The following is a 14317-nucleotide window of genomic DNA, read 5'->3' on the forward strand; positions in this document are numbered from 1 at the left end:
TAAACATCTGTCACCATTGTGGGAGTCTGTGTGTCCTGCTCCTTGCCCTGCGGCACTTGGGCCATCACGGAGGTATAGTTTTGAAGTAACTTATCTGAAATGTTATAATAGCTTACAGACATTTTTTATTGTATTATGTATTTATAAGGCTCAAGTGATAATTTATTAACTTATGCATATTAATTTATTATGCATATTTAGTATTATAGATACATTTTACATTTTCAATGTAACAAAAAAAAAAGAAATATTATTGTAAGGGTTGTTGTTTGGATTGTTGTTTTATTTACAATAAAGTGAAGGTAACAATTCAAAAATCAAAGTTCATTCCCCAGGCTAAGGTTCATAAATGCAAGCAAAGTCCAAAATAAACAGAGCAAAGATCCAAAAGGCAAAAACAGGTATAGGTCAAAAACCCTAGAAGTCCACAATAGAGAGACCATACTCAGGATTCTAGTAGGTAAGGACTGACAGTGCTTTACAAACTCAAGGTGAATGGAGAGAATTCTGAAAGGGGAACTAATGAGACTGTTAATGGCCAGGGTTAGGTTAGGGTTAAGTGGTAAGGATCAGAGTAACCATGGTGACAGTTCATTATTCAGGTGACCTCTGGTGGTCAGTCCTGGAACTGTTGGGATTAAAAGTCAGAGGGGACTGAGACCTCTGGTGGTCAGTGCTGGGAAGACTGGAAGTGACTGAGCTGTACAAACACTGTAAATGAAAAGTAAGAGTGGAAGAACTCAATAATACTACTACTACTACTAATAAAAGTTATTATTATGTGTATAACATAATATCACATAAGCTCAACACCATGTTAGAGCCACTTTCTCTTAGACCACTTTGGACTGCCAAAGGACATTGTCTGACTGGACCATCCAGGTCGAGGTTGGCCGAGCACTGCTAGCATTTCATATTTTTACTTTGAAGCCCATGGCTGCAGGAGAGATGCTGGGTGTCAGCTGACCAAGTTCTGGTTCCTGAGCTAATGGACTCCTTCCACTGTGCTCATCCATCCAGACCTGCTCCTCACCATCCTGTTCTCACACCCTGCTGTTTGTATGACCTTCAGTAAGGGGTTTTGGTCAGCATCCATCCTGATGGGCACACACACACACACACACACACACACACACACACACACACACACACACACAGATACGCTGTCACACCCGCAGACCTGAGCGTTCCCTGTTTCCCTGGCAACCTAGTCACTTCCGGGTTTTCGTCCCTCTCCATGGTTCCCTGTCTCCTCCCCTTTATCCCCAGCTGTTCCTAGTTTGTCCCTGATTATGATCCTATTTTAAACCTTGTTCCTGTGTCTCGTTTGTTGGTTACTGTTTTGGTATATCTCGCTAGATTCTTGGTCCTCTGTACTTTCTTCCCTCGCTCCATGTTACTTTCTCTATTCATATTTGCCAGTTCTCTGCTGTATGTAATACTTTCTCTCTGTGTTTTAATCCAAGTTGTTTGTCCCATGATTATTCATCTAACTTATTCCGCTCTCTTTTCCTGTTCAGTGTTCTCTCGTCTCTTCGCTTCGTTTAGGTTTCTCTTCCCCTGTTCATGTAGGCAAGTGTTGTCTGGCTTTCCTTTTTAGTTCTTCCCCCGTGCCCACAACCAGTTCTGTGTATTCCCTGCTAGCTCTAGTTATAGTCCTCATCGTTATTCTTTCTTAGTCTTCCCTAAGTGTTTACGCCCCTTTTACCCAGTTCATGTACTCACCTTGTTAGCCTGTTATTCTTATGTTAACCTGTGTGTTCTGTTTTGTTCTGTGCTGGTCTGTTTCTGTTATTAAATGTCTTATTCATTTATTCTATCCTGCCTGCCTGTTGTTCACATTATGGCTTCTTCTGTTAATTCTGTTCTTCATAACATCCAAGGCGCCGGCACGTTGCAAGTGTGTTCGCTCATCACCTCTCCAACGTTACACATACCCACACCTTACTCCAGCACACAAGCCCTCCCTTGATACTATTCAACAGTCTATTAATCATAACCTCACTCACTTATCTCTTGTTTACTCTCTCCCTCTTTGAGTCCATAGGACAAGTCCTCTAGCACTTCACATTTCAACTTAGTGCTGACTTGAAACCCTACAAGAAAGTATTTTTTTTTTTTTGCAATGCTGCTTTGTTTATATATGTATGTGTTATATACTGTTTTACATTCCAGTAATCAAAGCTCAAGTAAATAGCTTATAAACAGCTTATTCCTTAGGAACCTAAACATTTTTGCACAGTATTTTGACATATGGTGAAAAATATGGTGAAAGGACGGACTCCTCCCTTTTTAACGTTTGTTCCTTGTGATGTGCATGGCAAAATAGGCATATAAAGATACACAGTCCTTGAGCTTTCACTTTCCTCGAAAAGTGTTCTGGTGCGCATTGTAGGCAGTACTGTCAAGGTAAGTACTCAAACAATTATACTGTGAAACATGAGTTCAGTTTGGGCTTGACTAATATATAGTGCATCTGTAACATTAAGCTAAATATTTCATAATCTTTCATATCCACATAATAAATGTTCACTCAGGCTCTTAGAATTCAGTGGATGTCTTGGAATTATTCATGTTAGAAAGTCACACCTTGAGACTCATTTGGTAATGGAACAAGGCAGAACGGTGAAGTATTCTATATTCTCAAGAATTAAAATATTCACGTGAAAATAAATCCCTTGAAAAATATAGAGTTTGTAGCGCGGAAGGGGTGATGAGCGAGGGCGAACACACGTACGAAGTGCCGACGCCTTGCATTTTACGTGAAACGAAACTTACGAGGGAAACCATAACGATCGTGACAAATAGAATAAAGAAACACTTAGTTTCAATAAACAAACACTGAACAAAATCAAAGACAGACAGCAATAGCGGGTAAACATTAACGGGAAAGGCAGTGTAGGGGGAAACAAAAACCGACAAATAAGATACGTAGGGATGGGGTTTTTATAAGACTATAATCAGGAATGTATTAGGAGACATGAACAGCCCCTAAACCCATAAATCGGGCATCAAACAGACCACAGAACATATTTTGACAATGTTATGGGAGGTAGCTACTGCATTAGGAAGGGGAATGGCACAAAGCGGTGAAGCAGGCACAGCAGCACAAACCTGCTCTTGTGTTTCACTAGTAGCACATCATCCCTGACTGACAGGAACAACTTCTTTGGGCTATATGTAGACAGGGTATAGACAGTGTGTAAGCCGGCACAGCGGCACAAACCTGCTCTTGTGTTTTTAGTTGTTGTTGTTATGTTGTGAAAACAACGTGACTGGTTTTTACTTGCATGATTAGAGCGGTCACAGACATAGTCGGAACTGACCAAAGTTAAAACCAGAAAGCAAAGCAACCAGTACAGAGAGGACATCTAGAGAACAGTCAAAAACCAGAGAATCAAGAAATACCACACAGAAAAGCAAGGGGATAATTAAAGAGTTGGTAAAAACCCCCACAAAATGTTAAAACACGATGTCTTACTAGCAAAAAAGGAGATTAGATAAATAATCATTAATTAACCTATTGTATCATCGTCAATAAATCAAGAGTGTAGGCTGCTTAAACACAATTATTAATTGAGAACAAAGACAGTGTGTTGTCAGCAGCGGTGGGAGATGTGACATTATAAATTATGTTGTTGTTTTTTTTTACACCTAAAGTACCAATCTTTTATAGAAACACTGATCATTTCTGCATTTTAAATAAAGATTTCCTAGATGGAGCCTACTCAGTAGATATTCTGTGTAGCACAGTGCTCTGTCTGTGGGTGGTGACTACAGCACTGCTTTTGGGAGTACCCTGAAAAACAAGGTGGAAAAATGTGAGAGATGCTGAAGAAATCTTATATAGTCAAATATATCTGAATATGATAAATGAAAACCTTACAATAATGAAACACATACACTGCCTGGCCAAAAAAAAAGAAAAGATCACCAATACTGGATTTAACTAAACAAATAGGTAAGACCCTCCAATTGGATAATTTAACCCTAACTGATGCAGTGAGTAGCTTCTCATTTGTTAAACAACCATGTCGAAAGACACATCCTGTGGTCGTGGAAAAGATGTTAATCTGTTTCAGAAAGGTCAAATTATTAGCATGCATCATGCAGAGAAAACATCTAAGGAGATTGCTGAAACTACTAAAATCAGGTTAAGAACTGTCCAACGCATTGTTAAAAAGTGGAAGAACAGTGGGGAAACATCATCTTTGAGGAAGGAAAGTGGTTGGAAAAAAATCTTGAATGATCGTGATTAGTGATCACTTAAACGTGTGGTGAAATCAAGTCATTGAAAAACAACAGTAGAAGTCAGGGATATGTTTAATAGTGAAAGTAAGAGCACTTCCACATGCACCATGCAAAGGGAACTTGAGGGATTGGGACTAAACAGCTGTGTAGCCTTAAGAAAACCACTTGTCAGTGAGGCTACAAAATGTCAAAAATGGCTTTAATTTGCTAGGGAGCATAAAGATTGGACTCTGCAGCAATGGAAGAAGGTCATGTGGTCTGATGAGTCCAGATTTACCCTGTTCCAGAGTGATGGACTCATTAGGGTAAGAAGAGAGGCAGCTGAAGTGATGCACCCATCATGCCTAGTGCCTACCCTACAAGCCTGTGGGGGCAGTGCTATGATCTGGAGTTGCTGCAGTTGGCCAGGTCTAGGTTCAGCAACATTATGTGCCCAAAGAATGAGGTCAGCTGACTACCTGAATATACTGAACGACCAGGTTATTCCATCAATGGATTTTTTCTTCCCTTTTCCAAGATGACAATGCCAGGATTCATTGGGCTCTAATTGTGAAAGAGTGGTTCAGAGAGCATGAGACATCATTTTCACACATGGATTGGCCACCACAGAGTCCAGACCTGAACCCCATTGAGAATCTTTGGGATGTGCTGGAGAAGACTTTGTGCAGTGGTCCAAACCTCCCATCATCAATTCAAGATCTTGGGGAAAAATTAATGCAACTCTGGACAGAAATAAATGTTGTGACATTGCAGAAGCTTGTGGAAACTATGCCACAGCGAATGCGTGCCGTAATCAAAGCTAAAGGTGGTCCAATTAAATATTAGAGTGTCACTTTTTTTTTTTGGCCAGGCAGTGTATATAAAATAAAACCTTGAGAATATTGATTGAAACCTAATTTTATTAAACACATTCAACATATTTGTTTCATTCAGTATTCGTTTTTTCCAGATATTCATCCATATTTTGAAGGTCATCATCTGTTATGTTCTTTAATTCTCCTGTTTTAAACCATATTTTACATGTGCTGAGGTTCATAAAATGTCCAGGAATTAAGTTGAACATGCACATGTGTGCATTATAGCTCAGAAACAGACTGTTCACTCTATAACTGTTGTACATCATGCAGAGCATTCTACACAACACATGGAAAAGAAACCAAGTGTGCCTGGGTTCCTTCAACCAATGGGTAGGTGGAAAAAATGTTTATCTGGTTGTGCAGCCAAGGTATAATTGTTTTGTCTGCACAACCAGTGTATCTCTTGTTGAATTATTTCAGTTATTTGAGAAGGTGAATGCTTTTCCCTGTTTTCTGAGACTTTTGTATACTTAAACTGTTTTAAAATTTGGACTCAACTTTGAGTTATGGGGCTACAGAACTGTTTAGATGTAAGATATCCTACAACTGGATAAATAAGGTTTATCTATAGGCACCGGAGAGGAACTGAATGGGTTACAAAGCAGATCCAATAAAGATGTCCAACAACAGCTCCAAGCATTTGAGAGGAAGATGAAAGATAGACACGGTTCTGCTGCGTATCTCCATGCTGTGGGTGAGCAAGAAAAGAATCATGTTAATCATACTGCGGTGTCAGGAGAGCTCTTTCTGAAACACAGCAGCAAGAGTTAATGCGCAGTCCGACTCGGTAAAGAAAATGCTCTCTTCCTTTCTTCTGCAGCATTTAACAATGAGGTTGAAGACAGGCAGCGCTTCCGTCAGCTGTGGAGGAGTGAGGACAAGCAGCGGATTATCCAGGAGAGAATGGAGTTTGGAGGGTGTGTGGTTATTGGGCTTCTGATGGGCTATTTTGTGAGTGGATGGAATGGGTTCACTCCTGGACTGCTCACAGGAATTGGGATTTGGTTTACAGGAGGTCTGATAAGACATGCATGGGGACCATGATAATTGGTACCACAGAAACTTACTGCACTTCTCAGCTGGGGTTTACTTCATACATCAGGATTTATTAAGGGTAATCAAACACTAGGAAACATGCATACAGTCATGCATCCAGACAGTGCACACAGTATCACAGGGATAGTAAAATATCTGTAAATAACTGTAAAATAAGTTTCTCCAAACAGCCTGACAGAACAAACCTATGACCTGTTGCTGTGGACTTAGAAATCCATTGCGTGATGATTGTATAGAGGTTGGCAGGGAATGCTCCCCTTCCCACTGTTCACATGGTACGGCCTGCTATGTGCAGTAGGCATTCACTGTCCTATTTGTAACCACGCCTTCCTTGTTAGCGCACATCTGCGCTAGGTAGTTGTAGTAATGTCTGTGTGTATGTAAACTGCTGTGGGAATGTGCATCTTTGTCGGTCTTTGCTCTTGATCCTGTTCCGTGTACGTTCGAGTTCCACGTTATGTTTGTGAGCCATGTTCTACGTTGCCCATGTTCACCTTGCCTGTTCTATGTGAATGCCACTGTTTGCATTATCTGTGTGTGTCTAAATAAATATCTGTCTCTGTTGAGGGAGTCTGTGTGTCCTACTCCTTGCCCTGTGGCACTCGGGCCATCACAGAAAGACTGACTGCCACAGGACGCCTACTCTCTCGTCATTAAATGGACTTCTCATGGGGAAATGGGCAAGAGGCTCCTATTGCCGACATCCCAAGCCGCTGCTTGGATCCCTGGATATTGGGAGGAGGACCGCAAGCGGAGCTCATGGCCAGACCAGAGGAGCAGGAGAGAACCCGCTCCAGCCAAGGAGGGGAACACCCCCTGGAATTTCTTGGGACCATGGAGAACCAAAGGGCTCCAATGGAACTGCAACGTAGGTGGTCTGGTAGAGTCGGCTAGGTCCATGGCTAGAAATCAAATAGCCTGTTTTCTCCCGCTCCTGAGTACAGGCCATGATCACTGGAAGGGTTCGCCTAAAGCCCTGGAGGAGGACTGCCTCAGAGGCTCTCCCTGGGTGGCTGGCGACAGGTGGGCTGTAGTGTGTGGCAGCGTGTCCGGACCCAGGGCGAATGTGTCCCTCTGCGTGTCCTGAAGGTCCAAGGACACGTGTCCAGTGCCTGCCCTTCCAACGGGCACTGCGTCTAAGCACTTTTTGTTGACTTACAGGCACATCTACTCATTGTTGTGTGGACCCATGGTGCATGTGGGCACGATATTTTGTGTGTACAGGCTGGTTCCCTCCGAGGATGTTGTCGCTGCTGAATGTCGTAGCCACGCCTCTGGGCTCTCCTCTGAACATCATGGGATGCACAATGTAGGAGTGTTCTTGTGTACTGTGTACGTTGATGGTCTGTGTGCGTTCGTTTTCCACATTATGTTTGTGAGCTATGTTCTACGTTGCCCATGTTCACTGTACCTGTTTTGTGTGAGTGCCACTGTTTGTGTTATTCGTCTTTGTGCAAATAAACATCTGTCTCCATCAAGGGAGTTTGTGTGTCCTGCTCCTTGCTCTGCAGCACTTGGGCCGTCACGGAAGTATAGTTGGAAGTAACTTATCTGGAATGCTATAATAGCTTACATACATTTTTTTGTATTATGTCTTTATAAGGCTCAAGTGATAATTTATTAACTTGTCATTATGAGTATTTATTATTATAGATACATTTTATTTTCAATGTAACAAAAGTTCATTATTCAGGTGACATTTGGTGGCCAGTCCTGGAACTACTGAGATTAAAAGTCAGAGGGGACTGAGACCTCTGATGGTCAGTGCTGGGAAGACTGGAAGTGACTGAGCTGTACAAACACTGTAAATGAGAAGTAAGAGTGGAAGAACTCAACTTTTTTGACATATTAGTATGGGCAGTAGCAATAATAGTATTACTTATATGTATATAACATAAGCTCCACACCATGTTAGAGCCACTGACTTTCTCTTACACCAGTTTGGACTGCCAGAGGACATCGTCTGACCGGACCATCCCGTTTACTTAAAGGAAGAGATTTCTTACACCATCCAAAGGTGCCTCAGTGAGGTCACCCGCGCATCATTAGCCTTTCATATTTTTACTTTGAAGCCCATGGCTGCAGGAGAGATGCTGGGTGCCAGCTGACCAGGTTCTGGTTCCTGAGCTAATGGACTCCTTCCACTGTGCTCATCCATCCAGACCTGCTCCTCACCATCCTGTTCTCACACCCTGCTGTTTGTGTGACCTTCAGTAAGGGGTTTTGGTCAGCATCCAGCCTGATGGGCACACACACACACACACACACACACACACACACACACACACACACATTGTCACACCCGCAGACCTGAGCGTTCCCTGTTTCCCTGGCAACCTAGTCACTTCTGGGTTTTCGTCAATCTCTATGGTTCCCTGTCTCCTCCTCTTTATCTCTAGCTGTTCCTAGTTTGTCCCTGATTGTGATCCTATGTAAACCTTGTTCCTGCGACTCGTTTGTTGGTCATTGTTTTGGTATATCTCGCTAGATTCTTGTTCCTCGTTCCTTGTTTCTCTGTACTTTCTTCCCTCGCTCCATGTTTCGTTACCCTCTCTGTCTATGTTACTTTCCCTATTCATGTTCACCAGTTCTCTGCTGTATGTAATACTTTCTCTCTGTGTTTTAGTCTAAGTTGTTTGTCCCATGATTATTCGTCTAACTTATTCCGCTCTCTTTTCCTGTTCAGTGTTCTCTCGTCTCTTCGCTTCGTTTAGGTTTCTCTTCCCCTGTTCATATATACAAGTGTTGTCTGGTTTTCCTTTTTAGTTCTACTTACCTGTGGTTTTTTTTTTGATCATACATAACCCAGTTCTGTGTATTCCCTGCTAGCTCTAGTTATAGTCCTCATCGTTATTCTTTCTTAGTCTTCCCTAAGTGTTTACGCCCCTTTTACCCAGTTCATGTACTCACCTTGTTAGCCTGTTATTCTTATGTTAACCTGTGTGTTCTGTTTTGTTCTGTGCTGGTCTGTTTCTGTTATTAAATGTATTGTTCATTTATTCTATCCTGCCTGCCTGTTGTTCACATTATGGCTTCTTCTGTTAATTCTGTTCTTCATAACATCCAAGGCGCCGGCCCGTTGCAAGTGTGTTCGCTCATCACCTCTCCAACGTTACACATATCCACATCTTACTCCAGCACACAAGCCCTCCCTTGATACTATTCAACAGTCTATTAATCATAACCTCACTCACTTATCTCTTGTTTACTCTCTCCCTCTTTGAGTCCATAGGACAAGTCCTCTAGCGCTTCTAGCGCCTCTAGTGCTTTGTTTATATATGTATGTTATATACTGTTTTACATTCCAGTAATCAAAGCTCAAGTAAATAGCTTATAAACAGCTTATTCCTTAGGAACCTAAACATTTTTTGCACAGTATTTTGACATATGGTGAAAAATATTGTGAAAGGACGGACTCCTCCCTTTTTAACGTTTGTTCCTTGTGATGTGCATGGCAAAATAGGCATATAAAGATACACAGTCCTTGAGCTTTCACTTTCCTCGAAAAGTGTTCTGGTGCACATTGTAGGCAGTACTGTCAAGGTAAGTACTCAAACAATTATACTGTGAAACATGAGTTCAGTTCGGGCTTGACTAATATATAGTGCATCTGTAACATTAAGCTAAATATTTCATAATCTTTCATATCCACATAATAAATGTTCACTCAGGCTCTTAGAATTCAGTGGATGTCTTGGAATTATTCATGTTAGAAAGTCACACCTTGAGACTCATTTGGTAATGGAACAAGGCAGAACGGTGAAGTATTCTATATTCTCAAGAATTAAAATATTCACGTGAAAATAAATCCCTTGAAAAATATAGCGTTTGTAGCGCGGAAGGGGTGATGAGCGAGGGCGAACACACGTACGAAGTGCCGACGCCTTGCATTTTACGTGAAACGAAATTTACGAGGGAAACCATAACGATCGTGACAAATAGAATAAAGAAACACTTAGTTTCAATGAACAAACACTGAACAAAATCAAAGACAGAGAGCAATAGCGGGTAAACATTAACGGGAAAGGCAGTGTAGGGGGAAACAAAAACCGACAAATAAGATACGTAGGGATGGGGTTTTTATAAGACTATAATCAGGAATGTATTAGGAGACATGAACAGCCCCTAAACCCATAAATCGGGCATCAAACAGACCACAGAACATATTTTGACAATGTTATGGGAGGTAGCTACTGCATTAGGAAGGGGAATGGCACAAAGCGGTGAAGCAGGCACAGCAGCACAAACCTGCTCTTGTGTTTCACTAGTAGCACATCATCCCTGACTGACAGGAACAACTTCTTTGGGCTATATGTAGACAGGGTATAGACAGTGTGTAAGCCGGCACAGCGGCACAAACCTGCTCTTGTGTTTTTAGTTGTTGTTGTTATGTTGTGAAAACAACGTGACTGGTTTTTACTTGCATGATTAGAGCGGTCACAGACATAGTCGGAACTGACCAAAGTTAAAACCAGAAAGCAAAGCAACCAGTACAGAGAGGACATCTAGAGAACAGTCAAAAACCAGAGAATCAAGAAATACCACACAGAAAAGCAAGGGGATAATTAAAGAGTTGGTAAAAACCCCCACAAAATGTTAAAACACGATGTCTTACTAGCAAAAAAGGAGATTAGATAAATAATCATTAATTAACCTATTGTATCATCGTCAATAAATCAAGAGTGTAGGCTGCTTAAACACAATTATTAATTGAGAACAAAGACAGTGTGTTGTCAGCAGCGGTGGGAGATGTGACATTATAAATTATGTTGTTGTTTTTTTTTACACCTAAAGTACCAATCTTTTATAGAAAAACTGATCATTTCTGCATTTTAAATAAAGATTTCCTAGATGGAGCCTACTCAGTAGATATTCTGTGTAGCACAGTGCTCTGTCTGTGGGTGGTGACTACAGCACTGCTTTTGGGAGTACCCTGAAAAACAAGGTGGAAAAATATGAGAGATGCTGAAGAAAACCTGTATAGTCAAATATATCTGAATATGATAAATGAAAACCTTACAATAATGAAACACATACACTGCCTGGCCAAAAAAAAAAAGAAAAGATCACCAATACTGGATTTAACTAAACAAATAGGTAAGACCCTCCAATTGGATAATTTAACCCTAACTGATGCAGTGAGTAGCTTCTCATTTGTTAAACAACCATGTCGAAAGACACATCCTGTGGTCGTGGAAAAGATGTTAATCTGTTTCAGAAAGGTCAAATTATTAGCATGCATCATGCAGAGAAAACATCTAAGGAGATTGCTGAAACTACTAAAATCAGGTTAAGAACTGTCCAACGCATTGTTAAAAAGTGGAAGAACAGTGGGGAAACATCATCTTTGAGGAAGGAAAGTGGTTGGAAAAAAATCTTGAATGATCGTGATTAGTGATCACTTAAACGTGTGGTGAAATCAAGTCATTGAAAAACAACAGTAGAAGTCAGGGATATGTTTAATAGTGAAAGTAAGAGCACTTCCACATGCACCATGCAAAGGGAACTTGAGGGATTGGGACTAAACAGCTGTGTAGCCTTAAGAAAACCACTTGTCAGTGAGGCTACAAAATGTCAAAAATGGCTTTAATTTGCTAGGGAGCATAAAGATTGGACTCTGCAGCAATGGAAGAAGGTCATGTGGTCTGATGAGTCCAGATTTACCCTGTTCCAGAGTGATGGACTCATTAGGGTAAGAAGAGAGGCAGCTGAAGTGATGCACCCATCATGCCTAGTGCCTACCCTACAAGCCTGTGGGGGCAGTGCTATGATCTGGAGTTGCTGCAGTTGGCCAGGTCTAGGTTCAGCAACATTATGTGCCCAAAGAATGAGGTCAGCTGACTACCTGAATATACTGAACGACCAGGTTATTCCATCAATGGATTTTTTCTTCCCTGATGGAATGGGCATTTTCCACGATGACAATGCCAGGATTCATTGGGCTCTAATTGTGAAAGAGTGGTTCAGAGAGCATGAGACATCATTTTCACACATGGATTGGCCACCACAGAGTCCAGACCTGAACCCCATTGAGAATCTTTGGGATGTGCTGGAGAAGACTTTGTGCAGTGGTCCAAACCTCCCATCATCAATTCAAGATCTTGGGGAAAAATTAATGCAACTCTGGACAGAAATAAATGTTGTGACATTGCAGAAGCTTGTGGAAACTATGCCACAGCGAATGCGTGCCGTAATCAAAGCTAAAGGTGGTCCAATTAAATATTAGAGTGTGACTTTTTTTTTTGGCCAGGCAGTGTATATAAAATAAAACCTTGAGAATATTGATTGAAACCTAATTTTATTAAACACATTCAACATATTTGTTTCATTCAGTATTCGTTTTTTTCCAGATATTCATCCATATTTTGAAGGTCATCATCTGTTATGTTCTTTAATTCTCCTGTTTTAAACCATATTTTACATGTGCTGAGGTTCATAAAATGTTCAGGAATTAAGTTGAACATGCACATGTGTGCATTATAGCTCAGAAACAGACTGTTCACTCTATAACTGTTGTACATCATGCAGAGCATTCTACACAACTCACGGAAAAGAAACCAAGTGTGCCTGGGTTCCTCCAACCAATGGGTAGGTGGAAAAAATGTTTATCTGGTTGTGCAGCCAAGGTATAATTGTTTTGTCTGCACAACCAGTGTATCTCTTGTTGAATTATTTCAGTTATTTGAGAAGGTGAATGCTTTGCCCTGTTTTCTGAGACTTTTGTATATTTAAACTGTTTTAAAATTTGGACTCAACCTTGAGTTATGGGGCTACAGAACTGTTTAGATGTAAGATATCCTACAACTGGATAAATAAGGTTTATCTATAGGCACCGGAGAGGAACTGAATGGGTTACAAAGCAGATTCAATAAAGATGTCCAACAACAGCTCCAAGCATTTGAGAGGAAGATGAAAGATAGACACGGTTCTGCTGCGTATCTCCATGCTGTGGGTGAACAAGAAAAGAATCATGTTAATCATACTGCGGTGTCAGGAGCGCTCTTTCTGAAACACAGCAGCAAGAGTTAATGCGCAGTCCGACTCGGTAAAGAAAATGCTCTCTTCCTTTCTTCTGCAGCATTTAACAATGAGGTTGAAGACAGGCAGCGCTTCCGTCAGCTGTGGAGCAGTGAGGACAAGCAACGGATTATCCAGGAGAGAATGGAGTTTGGCGGGTGTGTGGTTATTGGGCTTCTGATGGGCTATTTTGTGAGTGGATGGAATGGGTTCACTCCTGGACTGCTCACAGGAATTGGGATTTGGTTTACAGGAGGTCTGATAAGACATGCATGGGGACCATGATAATTGGTACCACAGAAACTTACTGCACTTCTCAGCTGGGGTTTACTTCATACATCAGGATTTATTAAGGGTAATCAAACACTAGGAAACATGCATACAGTCATGCACCCAGACAGTGCACACAGTATCACAGGGATAGTAAAATATCTGTAAATAACTGTAAAATAAGTTTCTCCAAACAGCCTGACAGAACAAACCTATGACCTGTTGCTGTGGACTTAGAAATCCATTGCGTGATGATTGTATAGAGTTTGGCAGGGAATGCTCCCCTTCCCACTGTTCACATGGTACGGCCCGCTATGTGCAGTAGGCATTCACTGTCCTATTTGTAACCACGCCTTCCTTGTTAGCGCACATCTGCGCTAGGTAGTTGTAGTAATGTCTGTGTGTATGTAAACTGCTGTGGGAATGTGCATCTTTGTCGGTCTTTGCTCTTGATCCTGTTCCGTGTACGTTCGAGTTCCACGTTATGTTTGTGAGCTATGTTCTACGTTGCCCATGTTCACCTTGCCTGTTCTATGTGAATGCCACTGTTTGCATTATCTGTGTGTGTCTAAATAAATATCTGTCTCTGTTGAGGGAGTCTGTGTGTCCTACTCCTTGCCCTGTGGCACTCGGGCCATCACAGAAAGACTGACTGCCACAGGACGCCTACTCTCTCGTCATTAAACGGACTTCTCATGGGGAAATGGGCAAGAGGCTCCTATTGCCGACATCCCGAGCGGCTGCTTGGATCCCTGGATATTGGGAGGAGGACCGCAAGCGGAGCTCATGGCCAGACCAGAGGAGCAGGAGAGAACCCGCTCCAGCCAAGGAGGGGAACACCCCCTGGAATTTCTTGGGACCATGGA

The 14317-nt window shown here is 41.7% G+C and overlaps 1 long non-coding RNA gene across 1 annotated transcript; it reads left to right on the forward strand.

Annotated features, from left to right (window-relative positions):
* The first annotated feature begins 13012 nt into the window (after positions 1-13012).
* Positions 13013-14044, forward strand: LOC118242622. The gene is made up of 2 exons (XR_004776943.1): positions 13013-13116; positions 13243-14044. It is a non-coding gene; the product is annotated as an uncharacterized LOC118242622 (long non-coding RNA).
* The last annotated feature ends 273 nt before the right edge of the window (positions 14045-14317 follow it).

The sequence above is a fragment of the Electrophorus electricus genome, chromosome 16 (genome assembly GCF_013358815.1).
Source record: "Electrophorus electricus isolate fEleEle1 chromosome 16, fEleEle1.pri, whole genome shotgun sequence".
NCBI classification, from domain to species: Eukaryota; Metazoa; Chordata; class Actinopteri; order Gymnotiformes; family Gymnotidae; genus Electrophorus; species Electrophorus electricus.